This window comes from Brienomyrus brachyistius, chromosome 8, assembly GCF_023856365.1.
Source record: "Brienomyrus brachyistius isolate T26 chromosome 8, BBRACH_0.4, whole genome shotgun sequence".
NCBI classification, from domain to species: domain Eukaryota; kingdom Metazoa; phylum Chordata; class Actinopteri; order Osteoglossiformes; family Mormyridae; genus Brienomyrus; species Brienomyrus brachyistius.
Window position 1 is genome coordinate 22,480,557 of NC_064540.1, and position 21,851 is coordinate 22,502,407.

Sequence of the window (21,851 nt, forward strand, 5' to 3'; positions counted from 1 at the left end):
CCCCCCCCCCCCCCCCCCCGCCACCCCCACCCCCCTTTCTCTCTATATGCTGAATCACACGCAGGGCGACTCGCTCTGTTCTCCGGAAAACTCGCTGCCTGCCAGAGTGAGGGTTGAGTGCTGCAGCAATGCGGTACAAATGCATGCAGCAAGTTTCACGCTCGGCAGGGCACAGCAAGTTAACACTGCGGAAAGAGGCAGCGGGGCTCGCAAAAGGGACAAATGCACACACAGTAATATAGTGGCCTTCCTCCCTCTGCACAGACAGCGCTTTTTCAATCCTCCTTCTCTAACGTATCTTAAATGAGGACCCGGAGCCCATCTCAGGCGGCAGAGGGTACAAAGTTGGTGCTCATGATGGACAGGATGCAAGTGACACTCCATACAATGATACACTATCGGCAACTGAGCGGTGCCAATTTGCCTAAGTACATGTCTATGAACTGCACTCTGCATATTGTTTGTATGCACTCTGCAATCTCCACACAGGCAGGATTTGAGCCCCCAACCCTGTGCTACCCAGTGAGTCATCCCATACCTTGTCTTGACATCCCTAAATGCAGGAACTCTAGTCTCAAGCCCAGATACTTCATATGGTCTAAAAGGCAGTACTTATGAATATAATTATGAATGAGTGAACAAAGTTTCAAAATTTGAGTACAGGTACAATGCCCTGGCGTTTAACAGCAGTTCCAGAAGTCTCCAAAAAACAATGAAAATTACCAAAGTGCCCATTATGAAAATGGGTAAAGAGCTCCTTCTTATTGAGTAAACAGCTGTATAGCTGGATCTGATAAGGTACATCTGATAAGACAAAACCCCTAAATGTACACAATAGGTCTTGCAATATGTGTGGAAGTGCAGGCGGGAGCTCGTCCAAGCATGTTTACCAGGGATACAAGCGACAAGTTGTTCAAATAGCTGTTCAAAGACACTCCCAAGGGGGAGGGGCAGCATGAAGCCCGAGGAGATTCCCATGCTATGCCACACGGGGTCACTGACATACCGCCGGAGTGACGATCAGGGGGGGCAAGAAGGGAAGTGGGCACAGACTGAGGGAGGAGAGATAACCAAGATGGAGTTGCAGGCACTGCCAACAATGGCACCCAAGTTCACTTTAATCAGCATGTCACATGACCAGAGCAAAATTTGCAGTGCACATTTATACTGAATGGATCAGAACCTCCACATTCTAAAGCCACAGTCCAGATAGAGACACCATTAGGCCTGGGTGGTATTAAGATAACCAGGAATACCACAGTATGCCGAAGTTAAACATGTGCCAAGTGGGCAAATAGCATCTCCAAGATTTCAAAATACCAAAAAATAACATTGCTTTTTAAAAATTCAAATGACGATATGAAAAAACATACCACCCAAGCGAAGACACAATAAGCACATTGTTGTCATTATCCAATTACCACCTATGAAAAACAAGAGAGAGTAGGCAAGACCCAGAAGATGTCAAAGCATTGATGTCATACAGGAAAAGACCTTTTTAAAAAGTCAATTTTACCATCAGGGAATTTGCTAATGGCACCAAATGATTTCCTTTTTTGGGAAATCATGGGATCTGCTGTATTTTGGACTGAAATAGCAAGAGTGTTTCCCAACCATGGAGACTCAAATCCAGAGATGGAGAGTGAGAGGAGGCTGAGCTGAAAAGTGGAGACCTGAACATTCAAATAATTATTTTCTGCCTTTAACACTGTGTATGGTGTCACTGTCATTTCCTTTTCAAGCTGAGCTGACAGACACAAGGCTCTGTCTCTACTGACAGTTCAATTTGTCAATCTGCCTATAAACATGTAAAAATAAGATTCAGGATAAGCCAACCTGATGAACAAATACATGAGACTTCAGACAAAGAACAGAATGTAAAGTTAAATACTCAAAGGCTCTGCTTGGTGAAAAAAAGGCTATTGCATCAAATTGCTAAAGTTGTGTGCACTACTTTGTGGAATCTATATGCAAAACTATTAGGAAAAACTTTTAGATGTTATTTTAGCAGCCTGGAATTTAAAAACATTAAGCTATATAAAATGTAAATATTACAATTATCTACAAATATGGATGCAGTACCTACAATAACGTAATGAAAATGACAGATCAATTACCTGAGAAGTTACTTATTTAACTGGCAACATTACTGAATTTAGATGTTCAAAATCACAGGAACAAGTCCATGGTGTAGTAACATCATTAGCAAAATGTTCCAACATAAATAACAAAAGCATATTAAATTAATACCCCCTTAATACCCCCTTCTTTCCACAACAAAGAAAAAAGGGGGCATGCACCAGAATTATAGGAGGCATGATAGTCACTTGCATTTTCCATAAGTCTGATTTACCTCATATATGTACTTATTAACAAATCCCAGGTCAGCACCTCTGCTAGCCTCCCCCCAGCCGTCACATGGTACCTTCCAAGAACAGCACTTCAGAACCACTAGTGAACCACTACACATGCCCTGGCAGTGTGTAGAACAGCAGGAGACTGTCACTATGGAAACGGGAGATGCTGTTTTACATTCGGTTATCTTTAACCACAGAACAGCCATAGAGGTGAAAATCAGCCTTCTTTCTCACTAATGGTAAATGCCATGGGTGTACCTGTGAAGCAGAGGATACTTCACCCACCACAGTCACTTTATTAAGAAGTACAACCCAGGCAGACGAGGTTGTGTGCACAACTACAGGAATGCCCCAGAAAAGCATCACAAGGTATACATGTGACATTCATTGAACAAACAGCCTGCACATCCTGCGATGCTGGGACACACTAGGTGAGGAGGCAGGAGAGATGTGAGCAATGACCTTTTCACCTAGGTCGCCGGCAAGAATAAAGTGAAAGTTTGTTGTGGGGAACATTTCCCAATTGGCACAAGTAGGCAACAGACTCCTGCCTTTATAAGACAGCACTGTGCCATGTGGACCCAGCTGTTCCATGCAACATCCATGCAAGGCATGATGGGACCAGATGAAAATACCATGACTGCAGCTGCAGGGTGAACTGAAGGGCTTGCCTACCTTCTGTGTCATCACAAACATGTGGATCATGGCTCTGTAGCTTAGTCTGAGAGAAGGCTATTATCAGAATGTTGCCTGAATGGCTGTGAAGTGACAGTAACAGATTGGGTCAGACTGAGCCCTCCACCAGGCCCTGCCACAAAACAGACATGTACAGAATTACAGAATTCCCACCATACTATGGGGTCCCAAGGAAGAATAACCTAGCCATAAGGAGCTCCACTAAGAGGCCGACCACTAAGCTTCTGTTGCCATAGAAACAATGCAAACCCTCACCTGTGCTGCAACCTGAATGACTGACCTGTTGTCTGTCAGGGAGAGGATGCTGCAGTGAGCTGCTGCAACAAATGCACACTGCACAAATACATCATCATGGTTACTGTAGCTGCATTGGGCATTATATAGATTGTGATCCTCCCAGCTCTTCAGAATACTACAGCAGCAGCTGCTACTGTTAAGGGTGGGGGGGGATAAGTGTGGTCCAGAATAGCTAATGAGCGCTGGTGCAAACACACTGAGCCCCAGAACACCCCAAGAGAAGTGGTCAGGAGGAACAGGGTGCACAGAGATTGGGGGGGGGGGGGAATGAAGGATTATGACAAATCAAATGGTACCAAAGGAACCATAACAGGGCATGAAGGTGCTGAGCTGCGAGACCAGGCATGCTCTGCATTCTAATGAGAGCAGACACCTCTGCAGAACACCAGACCACCACAAGGTGGCGCTCACAACACAGCAGGAGGCTATTATGATGGTTTACCTCTGAACCATGTCCAATGCCTATACCTATGCCAGAACATACAAGTCCAAGCCAGTTAGTAATTAACTGTATACCATAATAGGGTACTTTAAAGGTTCCCTGCTCACTGTACAACAGCCCTAATTGTCGCTGCACCCAAAAACCAGTCCTGAAGATAGTACGTCTTCAATCCAGAATAAACAAGGCAGTCATAATAGGCCTCGGCAGGCCGTGCAAGCTTAGCCTCATGCATTGACCCCTAGCCTTACATCGCTGTCTCTCGCCTCCAGGAGGCGCCTGTGTCTATTTATAAAACCGCACGCGAAAAATGTGACCCGCAAACCATCTGTGCAATTCCACACATCCACACAAGTGACTCAGCCAGTCTTTTTGGGGTCTCCTCTGTATGCGGGTGCCTCTATTATAGAGTTTTGGAAGAGGCTGCACTTGCACCTTGCCAATGTAACAAGAACACTGAACAAAACAATCTTTTGTATTTAAAAGTCATATGCCAAGCTACCTACGGTTTCCACGGTTACAGCTGGTAAAGCATACGAGAAAAGCCTGATGTATGAACTGATAGATAAATACACAGAGGCCCTGTGTTGTATCAGTAAGTAAAAGCAGACAAGTGGGTAGGTGTCTGTATGTATGTGTGTGCGTGCAGGCGCATCTTGCAAGAGGCTTTCCCTCCACACACTGCAACAGACAACCCTCGCATCCCATTGGCTAATCTATATAGACAGCCACACTGTGATTGGTCCTTGACCAGCTGCAGAGCAGCAAGCTGCGAGCTTTACTCAGCAATAAAGATGGTGTGTCATTTTTCTACACCCACCCTCCCTTTCTTTTCTCTCACTCTTTTTCTCTTGCCTACGCCCCCCCCCCCTGTAACATACAAAGACATGAAACTCCTCAACCCCTCTGCACCAAAATGCAGGTCTGAATGGGAGTGAGATTCATGCAGCACAGCTCTGTGTGGCAGATGACAAAAGCCCAGTCCTCACACCCTCTGGGATCTATGTCGGAAACTACAGACACCACCACAGACAGTCCTTGTTTATCACAGACGACAGGAGGCTGGGGGGGGGAGGGCTTCCCCCGTTACCAACGTAATGGAGGAAACAAACACATGGCGAACTGGCAAAGGCATCTGTTCCTAGCACTGCGTTCCCACTACCGCCCGCCGGGTGCGAGTGGCAGCAGTTGAGGCTCTGGGGGCCACCCACTAGACTGGACCAGAAACCTGCACGTCCCTCCACCCAACCTTGCTCTCCAGAACCAGCTCCCTCAAAAAAGGGAGTAGGGAGGTAGGCACGACTTCCCACATGGATCCTAAATGCGAAAAATCAACATTACTAATACTGGCCTGGATAACCATTAACTGGATAAACTGAAGTGGAGAAAAACGAAAAATGAAAGAACGAAAGGAAAAAAACAAGGACATGAATATTCTACCAGTGGCATGTGTTGGATTTGTCATTTTAATCCGCATTTGGCAATAGATTTACTAGGAATTACTATAAATAAATAACAGATACTACATTATGATCTAAGATTCATATAAACCCAAGCATGTGTTTGTGTGTGCATATGAAAGAGAGGGCTTAGAAATTAAATCAAAGCAACATATGACCTTATGAATTTACTGACTAGTGTTACAAGCTTCCAGTCATAAAGCTCAGGCCAGACCTTTCTGCAGGCTGTGCAGAAATCCGATACAAGTCCCACACCGCTCAGGAATGAAGAACCACAGGCTTGTCAGACAGCAATCTTAATGACATTAATCTCAGATTTGTAAGAATCGCGGTCTCTCAGGCAAAAATCTCACCATATGGCAGATGTGTATAAATATATCTTTCAAAAGCTCACGGTTACCGCATGGCTAGAGGAAATCAAACAAGTTTCAAAAGCAGACACATCAGAACCATTCAAGGTGCAGAGACATGATTTTGTAACACCAGTCCAGGATCTCCCTGGACTGTTTAAGAGCAGTTACATGAGCTCAGTGCCACTAGCAAAAAGGATGCCAGTACAAAGATGTTGCAGAAGTGTGAAACTGCAGGCAGGGAATGGGCACCCCACCAACGGCCGTGACCCGCTTGCGAACACCTCCCTCACACAGCGGACGCTTTGAGACAGTGGCCTGCACCTGGACATGAAGCCAAAGACGGCCTCTGGTGTCTGAGATGGTAGGAGGGGTTGGTAGAGGTAGGGCTGCAGCCACACGCTGGTGGACCCCCTGAGAAAGGATGAGGCGCCCTCCTGCGGGCAGAGTGGGGCTCCACCTCCTGACTTGCGCTATTGGTTGGACCTGATCTGCAGCAAAGTAATACCTTACGGGCCTCAGGGGAGAACTGCAGAAAGCTACATACAGGAACAGTCATTCAGAGGACATAAAACTCAATGAAAGCTAATAATAAACACTTCATTATCACAAACATCTTAAAGTAGAAGAGAAACAAGCACTCTACACATATTTCACAAATCTAAAACTTTGTTTACAGGCAAAGCAACACATAAGGTACTATCCAGTCCCCATTGAAGGCACTGCTCTGGTGCAAACACCCATAATGCATCAATACTTGTCAAAGTACAGTGTCATATCAGACACAGCAATTCCCAAACACTGCAGCCAAGAATCCACACTCAAGGAGAATCAGCAGATAATGTTATAATTTTATAAAACTTTAATAGGTCTGCAAATTTAGCTCTCAGGTTTCTTCTCTGAACAATACAGCATTTTAGGCATTTACAATTTGCCTTGCAAAAGGCACCCTTTACAAGTATCAGAACTAACAAATTATGGCATGAGAATTCTGGGTCACTGTTGACTGAAATGCATACCAGCATTTACCACGACAAGTTAACACCACACACTGGCTTAAAATATATATATTTATAAATAAATTGAGCCTTTGCACAAATCAGCTTTCTTCAATTCCAAGACAGTCCCTTGCAAAACACCACACATTGCTCATTGTGTGAATACAGTGGATTAATTTCACACCAGATTATATGAACAAAACAGCAAGTAAGTGCGAGTTGAAGGTCCAGTCTTTTAAAGATACCACACACAGCCCAAATTCCACCATATAGCACAGCAAATCACTGCACCAGACCACTGCAATAAAATTTCAGCAAGCTTGCTATCTTGGCTGGAAGCCCAGTCCAGTTGGGAGCAAGACATCCACAACACAGGTCCGAATAGAAACGACAGCAAACACACATGCAAGCACACAGTGAGGCAGTCCGACAACTGTCGTCCAGGCCGAGCAAACGCCATATGCTACTGCTACCAGAAACAGAGCCAGTGCTGCCCGCAACAGATGGGCATGCTGATGGCGGGCAGTGAAAACGGGCACTCTGGTCACACGGTGCCTTTCTGCACATGCAGATCAGACCCCGAGTAGCTCGCGGCTGGCATTCCCCCCCCCCATCATCCCTCCTACTTCCACGCAGCAAATCTCACAGAGTAATCTGCGTGGACAGAGCATGCATTAAACATGACGGTTGCAGCAAGAGGCGAGCGGACAGGCAGAGGGAGCACCCCTACGATACGGCATACGGAGGGACCTTGCTATGCAGAAGCAGCAACAGCAGCAGCAGTAACGGCAGCAGGGATGGCACAAGTAACAGGAGGAGGAGGAGGAGGAGGAGGAGAGAACCACAGTGAGAGACAGAAGCACCAAGGAAAGAAGGGTGAACCGCAATGGCTCTCTGCACTCCACGGTCTCGGCAGGCACACACACACACACACACACACACACAAAGGCAGAGACAGGCAGGAAAAGGCAGCAGAATAGCAACCCAAGACTTGCAGATCATGCCATAGTACCCACTTCTGTCCGTCGGCAACAACTGCAGCGGCGATCCCGGCTGGCAGGGAGCGCAGGAGGATGAGGAAAAGGCCGGGTGTGGGAAGGGAGGGGGGGTGCACTCCCCGTGATATGTCTGAGCAGAAGAGAAGGGGAGAGGAGAGGAGAGCAGAAGGGGAGTGAGGCACAGGGATGGTGCCCAGGGTGTCCAGCCTGCACCTGCCGCGGTCCTGAGTCCCTGTGTCTGCCTGCCTGTGCACCGCTACCAATAAGCGTGTGTGTGAGTGTATGAAAGAGGAAAAGAGGAAGAGGGAGGGTTTGAGGGAGAGACAGAGAGAGAGAGAGAGGGAGAGACAGAGAGAGAGAGAGAGACAGAGAGAGAAAGAAAACCCGGGAAGTAAGTGAGAATCACTGAGTAGTGCAGATGTATTAAAAGCAGCACCCCCCAACACACACACACACACACACACACACACACACACACACACACACACACACACACACACAAAATCATGTGCACAAATACACATGCCTCTTTTCTTTGTATTGTCAGTGGCTGAGTAACCATGCAGAGGGGAAAAAGACGACTGAAAAATGCACACACAGAGGGAGACAGAAATCAAGAAGGAAGAGATGGAGGAAAGGCAGGGGAAGAAGGGGATGTTTCCCTAATTTTTAATTTAATGACAGAGAAATAAAATAGTAACTGCTATTTTCACCATGTACGGGGAGGACATGCATTGGAGAGGGTTTTCTCAAACACCAGGGGATGATGCTGCACAATTACTGCAGCACAAATAAACAGATAAATAACCTCCAGCAGCATTCAAAGCCTGACGCTGCAAGTTTGCCACAGCGCTGCAGAAAGCAGGGAAAAGGCCAAGCGGCAGCAGTACGTCACAGATTCGGGGTCCCGCCTACCATGTGATCACATGAACGGTTAGAGATCTCCTGCAGGCATAAAGGCTCACAGCGCCAAAGACCATCTGCCATGATGCCACAGGGGGCCCAAAGGGAACCAGAGCTTTACCAACCTACCCCCCAAATAAAATAAAAAAAAAAAAACACAAAGAGCGCCCTCCAATGGTGGAAATGTGGATGAGGGTCGCAAAATCCACCAGAGTCAGTGGAAGAACAAACTCACATCCAACCTCGACAAAACTGTTGTTGTTCAAGGAAGAAGCTATGCTGATGTACCTTTAAGCAAGATACTTGGCTGAAACTGCTTAAGAGATTTACATCCATGCTAAAAATAGGTGCAGCATGAAGCTAAGCAGTTAAAGTCTGTCTGACTAAGAACAACTGCTAGGCAACAAAACAATAAACATTATGCCACTATGGCTTTTAACATGATTCTGCATGGAAATGACAACTAACTGAAGACATATCCATTCTCATGTAAAACTAGAGGTATCACTAAGCTTTAAAAATAATCAATAGCCAGACAAGTTAGCCAAAAAGATCTAGAAAAGTACATTTACATAATAGATTTTATGGGTTTCTTGTGTACAGTAGACATTACTTCAGACAGACTTGCGACTGATGATGAATTACACAAAGCAAACAGCATCTAATTAAAGCTGTTTGCAGGGCAACATTTTTATTGTAATGAGGTCACTGTGCAATTATGTCAAAATAACCCCAACAGGCATAATGAGTCAAAAACAAATAGCCACACTGAATATATGACAAGATGTGCCTTTCCACCCCCAGCCCACTGTTGCTAGATGATGCGCTTTAGGACAGCCATGTTGGAAGAGGCATTGGACAAATATAAACTAATCAGACTTTACTGTACTATTCAAATTCTGCTCATAGCACAGGGCAAGCTTAAAGATATCAGATAGTCTTACCACTCACAATCAGAACAGTTTTAATAAACATGCCATCATGTCACAGGCAATAAATAGTAGAGTCGCCCCCTGAGGAGTCCGACAGCAGAAAAAGTCACCTCATGGTTCAGTAGGTCCAAAAGCAGACCTCATCTCATGAGCCCAAATAATACATCCTGTTAGCAGGGTGGCCATTTCTACACACAAAAATATTCCAAGAACTACATACAGTGGATATTCATTAAAATCACTGGGTGAGCAGTTTATTCCAGTCTGATGGAATGCCTTTCTCACTGGAAGCCCAAGCTCTCTGAGGATGATGAGGGGGCAACAATATCACAGTACAATAACATGCACAGTCAGACTTAGCGATTCAGCACACTCTTCAGGACAGGCTGTGGCATGAGAGGGCTCCCATCACCTGCCTGTGGGGGAATTCACATTTGACGTCACTGTTCATTGATGTTCAAGGACAGGGAGGTAAGCCTCTCCTAATGTATATGTGGAGGAACACTACTGTTTTTCAGCCTTGATTTCTTTCTTTTTTTTGACATACTGAAAACGGTCACAAATGGAAATCCATTCACAATTTCACCACACGTAGGTGGAAAGGGATACCAGATGGAGGAGAACATGCAGGAAAAACACCACACTGAAATAGCAGGTTCTGCTATGTGCCTCTGTACCATACAAGAAACCATAAATAAGGAATCATAAATCATTTCTAGCTCATAATGATTCACCAATTTATAATCATCCATCATTTGAGAGTGAATATGATTAAATGAATACTTGCTTAAACACTTTTGCCTTGGCATTATGGGTCTTTCAGTTATTTTATGTGCATAACAGAGCTGCCGACTGAAGCATGAACACTAAGCCTTAATGGGGGGGGGGGGGCAAGAAAAACGCTGCCATGAGAACGAATGAACCTGACCATGCTGAAGATGCTCATATTGGGTAACACTGATGGCCACTTAAAACAACTAACTTGTACCATGATTAGCTGACTTGAGGACTATCTTGATGAAAAGGAAGAAGAAAAAAAAAAAAAGTTATCCTCATTCACCTTTCCTCCAACATCTCGCTCACTAGGTCTTCACAATGGCTAGAATCATATCAAGTAGGATTTTATTTCCCGTTTACTCAGGTTGATGTTAAAAAGGCTGACTCGCCAACAAATGGGTGATTAACAAGCAAGGAATAAGATGAGCACTGCTAAACCACTGTACTAATCCTAGACTTCAGGAGGAAGTAGAGGGATGGCTAGGACAATCGCAAGAGGCAAACTGACTTGCTGAACTTACAAACTAAGCTTACTGGCCAGCTTCAGAATAAAATGGGAATAGATTCTTCAGTGAATTAGAAGAAGAGAGACTCTAATCTCTAGCTCCAAATTGGATGTGCTTTACTTCTCAGGTGGAATTCACCTACTCTGATGATGTGATTCATTCAGGCTGTTCAGCTGGTGGTTAAAAACAGCATTGTTGAATTCAAAAGCAGTGCTCATGAAACCATGAAAATGCACTGCGTGGGGAGAGCAGCAGAACTTGCATTGTCCCCTCAGCACTACCAGCCACCCTAAACCATCTTTATCGCACTGCTCTGCCTCTGAAATGCAGCTGGGTACCATATGCAATGTCATTTGCTCTCATGGCTTATCAGCGAATGGATCAATTCACACACTGACAAAAACTAAGGGCCCACACTTTTTCATTTTTACATAAGCCCCAAGTACGAGATGCACCCTGGACACTATGGAACAGAACGACTAACTGCGCCACCATTTACAATCTGATAAGATGCACTCACCCATCTCTCTACCAGCCACATTAGCATCACCTCCACTGCAGCACCTCAACAAACAGACAGAAGAGAGCCTTCCCCAGCCCCCCGTCCTCCCAGCAGTGATACTGCTGCAGTGCACCTTGGTGCCAGGCTAGAATACAGGCCTCAACTGCACCACAATGATAAGGCTTTACAGGTTCTGACAGGGCGCTCACTGAAGTCGCCACGACAAACTCCGCAGGTCACATTTCATGCTTGTCCACCCATGTTCATCGGCCTCCTGCTTGCACTGACAAGAGACACAAATAGGCCAGAGACACACCAATAAAACAAAACAAAGACCCCCTCACCACCCAAAGGGAACACTGCTGAGATTCTTTTATCAAAGGTGGTTGAACAGAACAATGATATGTGCAAGTTATGTGGAGAACAAAAAACATTTTTTTTGATTAACAAATGAAGTTTTGAAATGAAAAATATCTGCATGTGCCACAGTATAATGTCCCATATCATTCAAAGTAGATTCTCTTACAGTGTGTAAGCCATCTGCTACAAAGTTTCTCTGGGGGGTGCAAGACATTACAGAGCACTGCAGTTAATTCCACTCCGATACCCTTTCCGGTGAGTGCAACGATTAATCTAGCGATAGAAGCAACCAAAAAAGTCAGTTAGTGCCAGAATATATCCTGGAGATAATAAGACAGCTGTTCCAGAAATGGCCACACCTGGGCTTTTCAGATCTGTGCACAGAGTATTGTTATCTGTTATTGGGACTTTATACCTCCATTCGGAACACAATAGCAAACTACCAAAGTGAATCAAGATACAACCTAGTTTATTTTAGCTGTATTATCTAGGGTAGTGTCATAAAAGGGTAAATCCACCAGTAAAAAAATAAAACTATTAAAGTGACCAATCAGGCTTCCTGATTGACATGGCACTTTCTATGGGGAGGACGGCAGAAGATTAAACTGAAGGCCATCAACCAAGAATCAGTGCTGTATGCTGAAGTGTAGATGCACATTGAGATCATTTACTATGTAAATTAAGTCACTCACAGACCTTAATCGAGACCTTTCCATAACCTCAGTCACTTCCACCCCTCAACTGCATACATCCAGGGTCGCCCACAATCAATTTAGATGAAGATTAATGCAACAAATGGATGTACTTTCACTTTCTTCTCCAGCATGAGCCACGTTAGTAGCCAGGGCAAGCCAAGAGGCACAGTTAGACTGCCAAAGGTCAGTAGGCACCACCTGCGTCTGCCTGTCTTTCCACCAGCTGGGCACCTTAAAGCAGAGAGTCATTCAAGGGCATTCACTGGCATCTAGCAGTGTTCTGACTCGCCTTACGCATTAACGCACTTATTCTAAACACACTATGGCACAAATTCCTGAGGGGAGCATGGCCTCAGCCTAGGAGCACAAGTGGGAGAGATCAAGATTTGCCAACCTGTCTCAGTGTAAAATGTGCTGAATACTTTGGTCAGATCATAGACCCTTATTTAGGTGGAGATCGTAACATGAAAGAGAAAAGGAAGAAAAGAAAGAAAAAAAAACGCAGAACTAAGCCAGTTCTGCCTTAAATACGTGTAACCTGCAAAAACACTACCTATCACGCAACATTATTGGGGGGAGGGAAAGAGAGGGGTGGGGTAGGGGACATGACTGCAGATGGAAACTGAGTAGGGTGGACTATAAGAACAAAATGTCATATCATTAAAGATTTAACACTTAAGCAGCAAGTCTCACCTGACATGATAACAAGCTTCATTATTACTGCACATCCATCCATCCATCCATTTTCCAAACCGCTTATCCTATTGGGTCGCAGGGGGTCCGGAGCCTATCCCGGAAGCAATGGGCACGAGGCAGGGAACAACCCTGGATGGGGGGCCAGCCCATCGCAGGGCACACACACACCATTCACTCATGCATGCACACCTATGGGCAATTTAGCAACTCCAATTAGCCTCAGCATGTTGTTGGACTGTGGGGGGAAACCGGAGTACCCGGAGGAAACCCCACGATGACATGGGGAGAACATGCAAACTCCACACACATGTAACCCAGGCGGAGACTCGAACCTGGGTCCCAGAGGTGTGAGGCGACAGTGCTAACCACTGTACCACCATGCCGCCCCCTATTACTGCACATATAAAAAAAATTGACTCGTTATAGAAAAGCACTAAAGTCAATAACTACAAACTTCAGAACCAGTTTCCAACAAATACAAACAAATAATGGATAAACATATTAAATTATAAATGTAAGATCTAGATTTTCTGCATCAGTAAGCGTTTGCTTCTGTTTGGTTACTTCAGAATGTGTGGAAGACGCTGTGGCCGAGGATGATGTGGTCGCATACAGACACATAGCCAGATATTGCGTGCCTTTGGGGTGCTAACGTTTCAGGTGGTCAAAAAAGATTGGTTGTGTTGTCACCTATTGTACGAACGGTATCTTTGCAAAGTTTGCAAATTACTGTACGTCGGTCTGCGTCAGATTTTGGAAATACAAACCATTTCCACACGTTCAAAGAACAACTATTCTTGGAATCAATTCTACCTGATCAGCCCTGCTGCACAATCTATTTATTTATTTATTATATTCTGAATTTTTATTTTATTTGTTCTATTTCTTTAATGTCTGGTTCTGTGTCTGTGCAACACTGCTCTACGTGCCTCAAATTGCCCCTCGGGGACAAATATAGTTTTTTTTATTTGATCTGATTTGATTTGACAGTGTAGCCAACCCTTCTTTGTACCATGTGTTTAGCATGTGACACACGATATGATATTTTTGTCGTCAAATGATACACAACATTTGTTTTTCTCATCTTAGCTAACTGCTTAAAAGGGTTAATTTAGCTCAAGCCACTAAATTGAGATCGACAAACAGTTAATTGACAAAGAAGTGAGATATGCAGACAGTACTGAGATGGTATGCAGGCTGAAATTGCTTTGTTTCACATCAGTCTGTTTTTGTAGTACTGCTTCAGCTTCTGAACACACAAGCATCAGTAACTGGTGCTTGCCAGTTTGTTCCTTCATTATAAGTATTAAATAGTGCACTTGTTCATTGGAAGCACCTAGTTGATTCCTTGACAGCATATATGTTTGTAATGTGCTATTTTCCTAACCTGTACTTCAATTTGGACAAAAGTGCCTGCTAAATAAGAGTAAATGTTAATGGAAAATGTTAGCTGGTGAACAACTTGATTGCCTCATAAAACTGGTCATAAGTAGTTAAACATAAAGCCCAAAAGCTGGTTTGATCCTCCAAACCTCTTCAGTAGAAAGACCTGGAATTCATGGCAGTTTACTGCAGACTGGGTTTTCTCCATATGCTCTAGTAACAAACAAGATCATACCATTCAGTATGCATGTGGGGCACAAGTAATAAGGCCATTACCTACCCGTCATTAAAGTGTCATTACCCGTCATGCAGGAACCAAAGATTCCGATTTCCACCACATAATGCAACCTGATACAACTGAGTGACTGATATATTCATGCCTCGTTTCCTTCCATGTTAAGGAGGAAAAAGGTCAAGTTCGCCTCAAGACCAAAGCCTGCACTGATCAACCAGAACTCAAGGCAGGATGACATTGGGAAATAAGAAGCTTCTATCTAATTCAAAATCCAGATTCAGACCAAGGTCCTCATCAATTAATCTTAACGCGTCCACCCATAAATTCATCTTTCAGCCACTTATCCGAACTTGGCAGAAGAGGACACAAGGTAGAGGTACATCATGAATGGTATGACAGTAATCATCAAATAAGCAAATTAGGGATGGTCACAACAGACTTGGTCAAATCTTATTAGTAATAACCTGAGTAGTAGTTTGAAGCTGACGTTCTCCATCACTGTCCACAGCGCTCCAGAGAGTCTGCTATACTAAGAGAGATCTTCATACATGCACCTTGCAATTCTGCTGATCATAAGCTATTGTAAAGAAAAGTGGACAAACTGACCATTAATCCACTCTTCCCTTCCTTAAACCATCTAGCTGAAAAGGCTTTCAGAAACCATTTGTAATCACTCTCCAATTTATATCTCCCAAAATAGAAATTTGTTTCCTGCCAGCATGCATTAGAGAGACCGATCCTACCTACATCATATTTTTAACAGGAGATTTCTCAAAAGCCTATTACGGTTCAAGTTTGAAACACTGAGAACCTTAATCTGTTACAGTTATAAACCAGGCAGCATAAGAGCAGCCTGAGAAATGCAGGGCAATCTCTGGACAGTCACCGCTTTAGAGGCTGATAAAATAGTATTTAGATGTGCGAAAAAATTTTTAGGACCGCTGCGATTAGTCGACATAGTCGATGACGTAGATTCAGAAAGAGCACCAACATCGATATTTTAAATCGCCGCATCATTTGCTTAATTTATTGTAATAAAATAAGCATTATGAGTTCTAAAACGCTTCAATCCATTATACAGTACCAAATGTTTTACTTTAATATCACTACATCATTATGGGAGTAGTTCAGATTATCGGAAAACAAAAAGGTGGTTTTACACTGTGAAAAGTCTGGTGGCATACTACACAGACACTAACAATATGCAGGAGGGCCTGAAGAAAAACACACAGCTGCTATTTTGAACTGAAAAAAAACACCGTAAGTGTTAATAAACATGTATTCAAAAAAAAAACAACATTATATAAAACAAAAATAAACAAAACAAAATAAAAGCACATAATGAGAAAACAGACATTATTGGATGTGACCTGGTGTCAGTTATGAGAATATTGCTAACTATCAGTTTTTTCAAATGTCGTGGTTAATACTGAAGCAAATGAAAGTTATTAAAACTCTGCAGGTAGTTTATTTCTGGCTAGGTAAGAAAGTATAACTGCAGACAGAAAAATGTGGACAAAATATTCACAGGTATGTACAAGAATAAATTTCATGCTTATTATTATATTTTTTGCTATTTTATTTGTGTCATGTTATCTTAATTATCTTAATTGCTTTGCCATGTTAATGCTAGCATGCTGTACCTGTTGTTTTTACAACAGGTCTGGATTGATCACACATGAGTGAAAGTCTTAAATGCAGATTGAATAGAGACAAAATGGAATCCAATCAGGCACTTGTGAATTGAATTGTGAGGTCTGGGTCCAGCCCTAAAGAATACCCATATGTCCCTCAAATAAAAAGATTATAATTTATGTTTTGGCACATATCTTTAAGTTAAAGTTGTTCTGCAACATAATATACGAGTTTTAGACTTGACCATTTGTATTTTCCATTATTGATTTGAAAGAGACAGGTTAGTTTTGCTTTTAAGGAACTACACCCATATGTCCCTCAAATAAAAGATTTTTATACAAGCCTTTGGCCTTTCTTTAGTGATTTTCACAAGGTTTCCAGTGAGACTGCATAGTGTTTCACTTAGAGCTATTTAAAACATCTCTCCAAGTATGGAAAGCTGCTATATAGTATTTCATATCTCATTCCTATTGGAATGATATCCAATTGAAATCAAGCTGAACAGTATTGAATCAAATTGTTAGCTTGTGAATTGGAATTGAATTGAATCAGGGAACCTGTGCCAATAGCCAGCCCTAATAGCATTTATATTTACAATTATTTAATCCAAAGCAATGTACAATTGAGGAAGTACAGTTAGCCAGTCCCTGGAGCAACTGAGATTATAGGCCTTGCTCAAGCATCCAATAATGATATCACACTGCCATTGAATTTAAGCATCCTTAACCCACTAAGCCACAAACCACCCCAACCTTTCAGTCCGTGTGACTATGAGTCTTTAATTCATTTGATACCCAGTTACATTAGTTAAGTAGTTCTCCAACTTTTTCTGCTAGGCCCCCCAGTCTCCCTCTATTCTTCATCTTGAAATAAATATCTGTAAAGCTGTGATTATGGCATGTTAAGTTTGAAACTGTAGTCTTTAAGGACACAGACTTAATGGACGCAAAGGTTGTAATATGAAACACTGCACTAAATCTAAACTTTATTTGAACTTTATCATAAGAAAAAACATCACCATCACCAAGATATAAACATAAATTTGGTCGTGCTCATTTCTACACAGTTTGGTAGTGAATTTCAAAGGCAGTGAAATTTTCATATTCAAAAACATATTAAAAAAGAAAGTATTTGTTTTTATTTATTCCATAAAAGGTTTGTGGCGTTTTTACCCGTTACTGCTGCTCCACACGGTTTGTACTGAGCCTTCTTTTCTTTTGCACCAAACCTACACAAAGCTACATGGTTACTACTTGTCAAACAGATGCACGCATTTGAAGCCAGGTAGAGCAACATTATCCAGTCCTGTGCAACTACAATTAACTACTTTTGAACAGATCTACTGAAATTCATTGCTCTCTGTTATTCTTTAATGGTTGACATCAATACATCTCCTTTATTATTGTCTCATTTTTGTCAATGAAAAATCATTATTGACAAGGCATTTTTATCATGGTTTTCGTCAATGAAATTAACATTGGTTCAGTCACCAGGACACGCCCCCCTTGTGGTAAATTTATGCCCCCCTAGCAGGCGCACCCTACCACTTTGGGCACCTCTGCCTGAGTTTGCAATTTCGTCTACCTATTAAAGTGTTAAAAATGATCACATTCAGTGAGCAGGGTCTGTTCTCTAAGCACAGCCCACCTGCCTCCTCACCTTACAGTAAATACAACAGCTAGACTGCTGTAATCACAAGGGTGCAGCTGTGAAAAGGTCAGACAGTTCATGCCAAGCACAGCTACAGTGTCACCCTCTTTTCGGTGAGAAATGATGTTTCTAAGAAAAGCACTATATCAAAAGACTAGTGGCTAATGGAAAATAAAGTTCTTCCTGGGTCGATGTGAATAGAGGAAAAATAATCATAAAGAAGTGCCTGTCATTAAAGGATACCATCTTGTGTTCTGCAAAGCCTCATTTGCGTACATAAAACAGGCATGTGAATCAAGTGCATTTAGATATACACCCACGATTGCAACTATGTTTCAGCCAATGCCGAAAGAAAAGGAATTACCCAAAGTCAGCTATGTGTCAGTCCAGGCCAACACAAACACTTCAGTTTTTTTAAGACTGACTGAAGGCATAACGGTACCACAAATTATGGATGGCCACAGCGGTTTAACCACAAGTTTTAGAAATCAAAAAAGGCACTTTAGCTGAACGGTGCAGGAGTTCACCAGGAAATATGGTCTCCTCATTTACAACCTGACCCTAAGCTTCATGCAAGATCTACCCGTGTGTCTGGCCACTATGATTTCCTACGACAAAGTCATGCAGCAAAACTGGCGATTACAAAAGTGCAGCCATATTGCAAATATGAAAATGCCCCGAAAAGGAGGGACATCCTGAAATCACCATGATACCTCCTGCCCCTAATCAAACAAATGGTCATACTTCTGGAACAACAATCATACAACCCTTCTGAAACCTTTGCAAGCAAATATGTCGAGCCTTCTGAAAACCCAGCAATGCTCAGCAAATCAAAAGAAGGACTCAGCAGCATCTGTTCCTTTGCTTTTAAGCACGCTTGATCATTTTATCATTAGTACACTCAGGGATTTCACCTTTGCAGAATTTATGATAGCACCGATGCTCTACACAAAAAACAACAGAAATGAAGAATAAGGGTAGTGAAAGATTCAGTTATTAGTTTCTCAACCATCCATTCATCCAGCCATCTTCTGTTACTGCTTATACTATTCAGGGTCAAAGAGGGTCCAAAGCCTATCCCGGAGGCTACGGGTGCAGGGCAGGGAACAACCCAGGGCATGGCAACAATTTCACCTTTTCATGGTGTGGTAACTTAAATTACAATTTATCCATTAAGTGAAATGTGAAAAAACACTTTTATATGTGGTGAATAACTGTTATATTTGTATGTTGTGAATAACATTATTAGCCATGGTCAAGGTCTGATATTGGTCGGAATATGTTGAATTTCAGGAATTTATCACATTCTTCTTTTCGGAAGACAGTCCTCATAGAATAAAACGCTTATTCTTTTTCAACATTTGCTTCTGCTGTCATTTACTCATGAATGTTATTAAAACAAAATTTAATGATCCCTACTAATACTAAAACACTGAAATAATGGAAACAATGGCAATACTAATACAGTGGAATCCACTTATAGTGATCACGTCTGTCTGGGTGAAATTGATCACTATAAGTGGATGATCAGTACAACAGATTTTTTTTCTTTTTGTTTGTCTCATTACATCTCTCTTGACTGGTTGGAATTGTGTCTATTTCTGTGATGTGATATGCTATCAATAACTGTTCTTTATTGACGGTTTATCAAAGTTTCTCATTTTCTTGTTGTTTAAATTTTATGTGATGGAAAGCCAATATATATCGTTTATATTGCTCAGCTCTATCCAGTCATTAATTTTTTAGAGTTTTCGGGAAATTCTCCCAGCTGGCAACCAGGATCGCGTTTGAATGGTGGCTCATTATGGACCATACCACATTTCCCTGCCATTATTTCATTTTCCTGCCACTTACAATAAGTTCACACTACACGATTTTAGCCCCAATTTTCTAATTGGCAACAGTTTTTGGAGACTGCAGACAAAAACCCCAGATCAGAGGCAAATCGGTGTTCACTCGATACTGGCAAATCTGCACTTGATCTCTATTTGTGAACAACGCCCATGAGATATCTAGCCGTTTAAATATCTGGACCTTTTGCCTATAAATCTTGTTGTATGAAAAGTGTTCTTCTGTGACTGGCAAATGAGAGTGCAAGACACAGGGTGAGGGGAAACCTCAAAGAGGTGTTTAATAAGGTGTAAAAAGCTGAATTTGTTTAGTGACTTTTCTTAGTGTTCAGGGAAGAGGTATTCAGTAAAATGTTTACAGTTTCAGTAATGGTTATTTTTACATTCCAGGTTACTACAGACTCAAGGTAGTAATAGCATTTACTGAGATTCCTATGTATACAAGGGTTAATTTGCTGTGCGTTTGAAAATGTAGATCATATTTTGTTATTTGATTTATTATAAAGTTTATTGTTTTAACAACTTGTGGCATGTTGCCACTAATTGCAGAATTGTAATTTCTGCATGAAATTTCTCACGTGTGTTTTTGTGGCTAAACGTGGTTTGGAGACCAGACAGATTCATCACTGATTGCTCCTCATGAAAGACCTTGTAATGTGTAATCCCTTGTCACTGATCAGTTAATTAATGTGTAAACCACAACGACTTTAAGATTCCCAACTGCAAGATGACAAGTTGCGCAGTGTGAACAGTACAGCGACCAGATGAGTTAGAAAGCTGTGTAGTGTGAACTTGACCTGAGACCTGTTCGTGGCCCACAAGCTGAGAAACCCTGTCCTAATCAATAGTGATAACAACCATAATGAAATTTCACAATACACATTATGGTGAGCAATTTCCTCATTTCCTTAAAATATTCTGCTGCCATCAGTGATTTATGATTAACAGATTCAAAAACTGAAACTAGTATATGCTTAAAAATAACATCTCTCTAAATGTTTGGTTTCGCAAACAAAGAAATAAGAAATAATAAGTAGAATCAATACACGTACTAGGTTACAGGAGACATATAGCTTTCCAAATCTGGTAGAGAAGTATCACCTCACACAAGGACTGATCACAAAGCTAGGCATTGCAGTCATGTCTTCTATTTATGGCTAACGGAAAACTCAAACGCCTCTACACTTGTCTGCGAGAAAGGTCATGTCCGAGGCCATACGACGTAAACTCTGCAGGACACAGAATCAACAGAAACAACCAACAATCACAACAGACACATCAGAAAAAAAATTAACAGCCCCCCAAGCATATTCCAGTACCGTTCACTAGACAAGTGCAACACACTGGAAAATACAATCATTTAATCAAGTAAAATAATGAATAAAAAAGAAAAATCAGTAACAGATGTACAACATAACCTGCAAACAAAGTGGTTCCAATAAAATTCAAATACGGCCAAAAATGTGTGACCTCAACATGCCTGTGGCCAATCTTGACAGGTCCCTCTTGCTTCTGACTTGCAAGACGTTTCCCCCCAAGGCTACTAAGGATGTCACAGTGGTTCTCCACACACCTGTCACTCCTTAATTGTCACCCCACTCCTGCTCAGTGCCACTGAATAGTGCTGCAGCCATACCCTCCAGCTGGTGACTGAGAAATCACATCGCTCCCCAAAGGGCCGCTATTAGCCTCCGAATGTAATGCATAGAGCTGCAACAGCGTGTACAGATAACAGCAAAAAAAAAATTTTATGAGCTGAATACTAAGGAAGGCAGGACTGTATTATGGTAGCATTTGTATTTTTTCTAAATGCTATCAATGCAAATTGGTTAGAGTAATTTGACAGTCAGTTGCTATTCGGTCAGTTTGAAGTTCATACAGTATTTGAAAAAGCATTCAAATATGGATCTATCAGAATCACAAAGAAAAAAAAGAAAAAAAGCACATGGTGTGGCCACTGCACTGCTATAAAAAGCATGAGGAACCCAAAACCCATGTATGCAGCTAGTGAGAAGCAACTGAAAAGACTAGAGTTTCACTGGTAATTTGCTTCAACTGACTCCAAAACCACAAGTGAGCAACTGATCCAACCAGGCAACCAGAACAGAAGACCCCATAGTCGAGTCAGCTTA

The 21,851-nt window shown here is 42.3% G+C and overlaps 1 protein-coding gene across 5 annotated transcripts in view; it reads right to left on the bottom strand.

The window, feature by feature from the left end:
- The window catches only part of kcnab2a (potassium voltage-gated channel subfamily A regulatory beta subunit 2a), a 68,176-nt gene that overhangs the window by 44,188 nt on the left and 2,137 nt on the right, over nucleotides 1-21,851 (bottom strand). Inside the window, exon 2 of one of the 5 annotated variants that reach the window (XM_049023969.1) lies at nucleotides 7,614-7,725. The exons of 2 other annotated variants lie outside the window; for them this stretch is intronic. The gene's annotated coding sequence lies outside the window, so the exon portion shown is untranslated. Of the gene's footprint in view, nucleotides 1-7,613; nucleotides 7,937-21,851 lie in introns of those variants that run through there. 2 more of the 5 variants (XM_049023967.1, XM_049023970.1) reach the window with 2 other exon arrangements.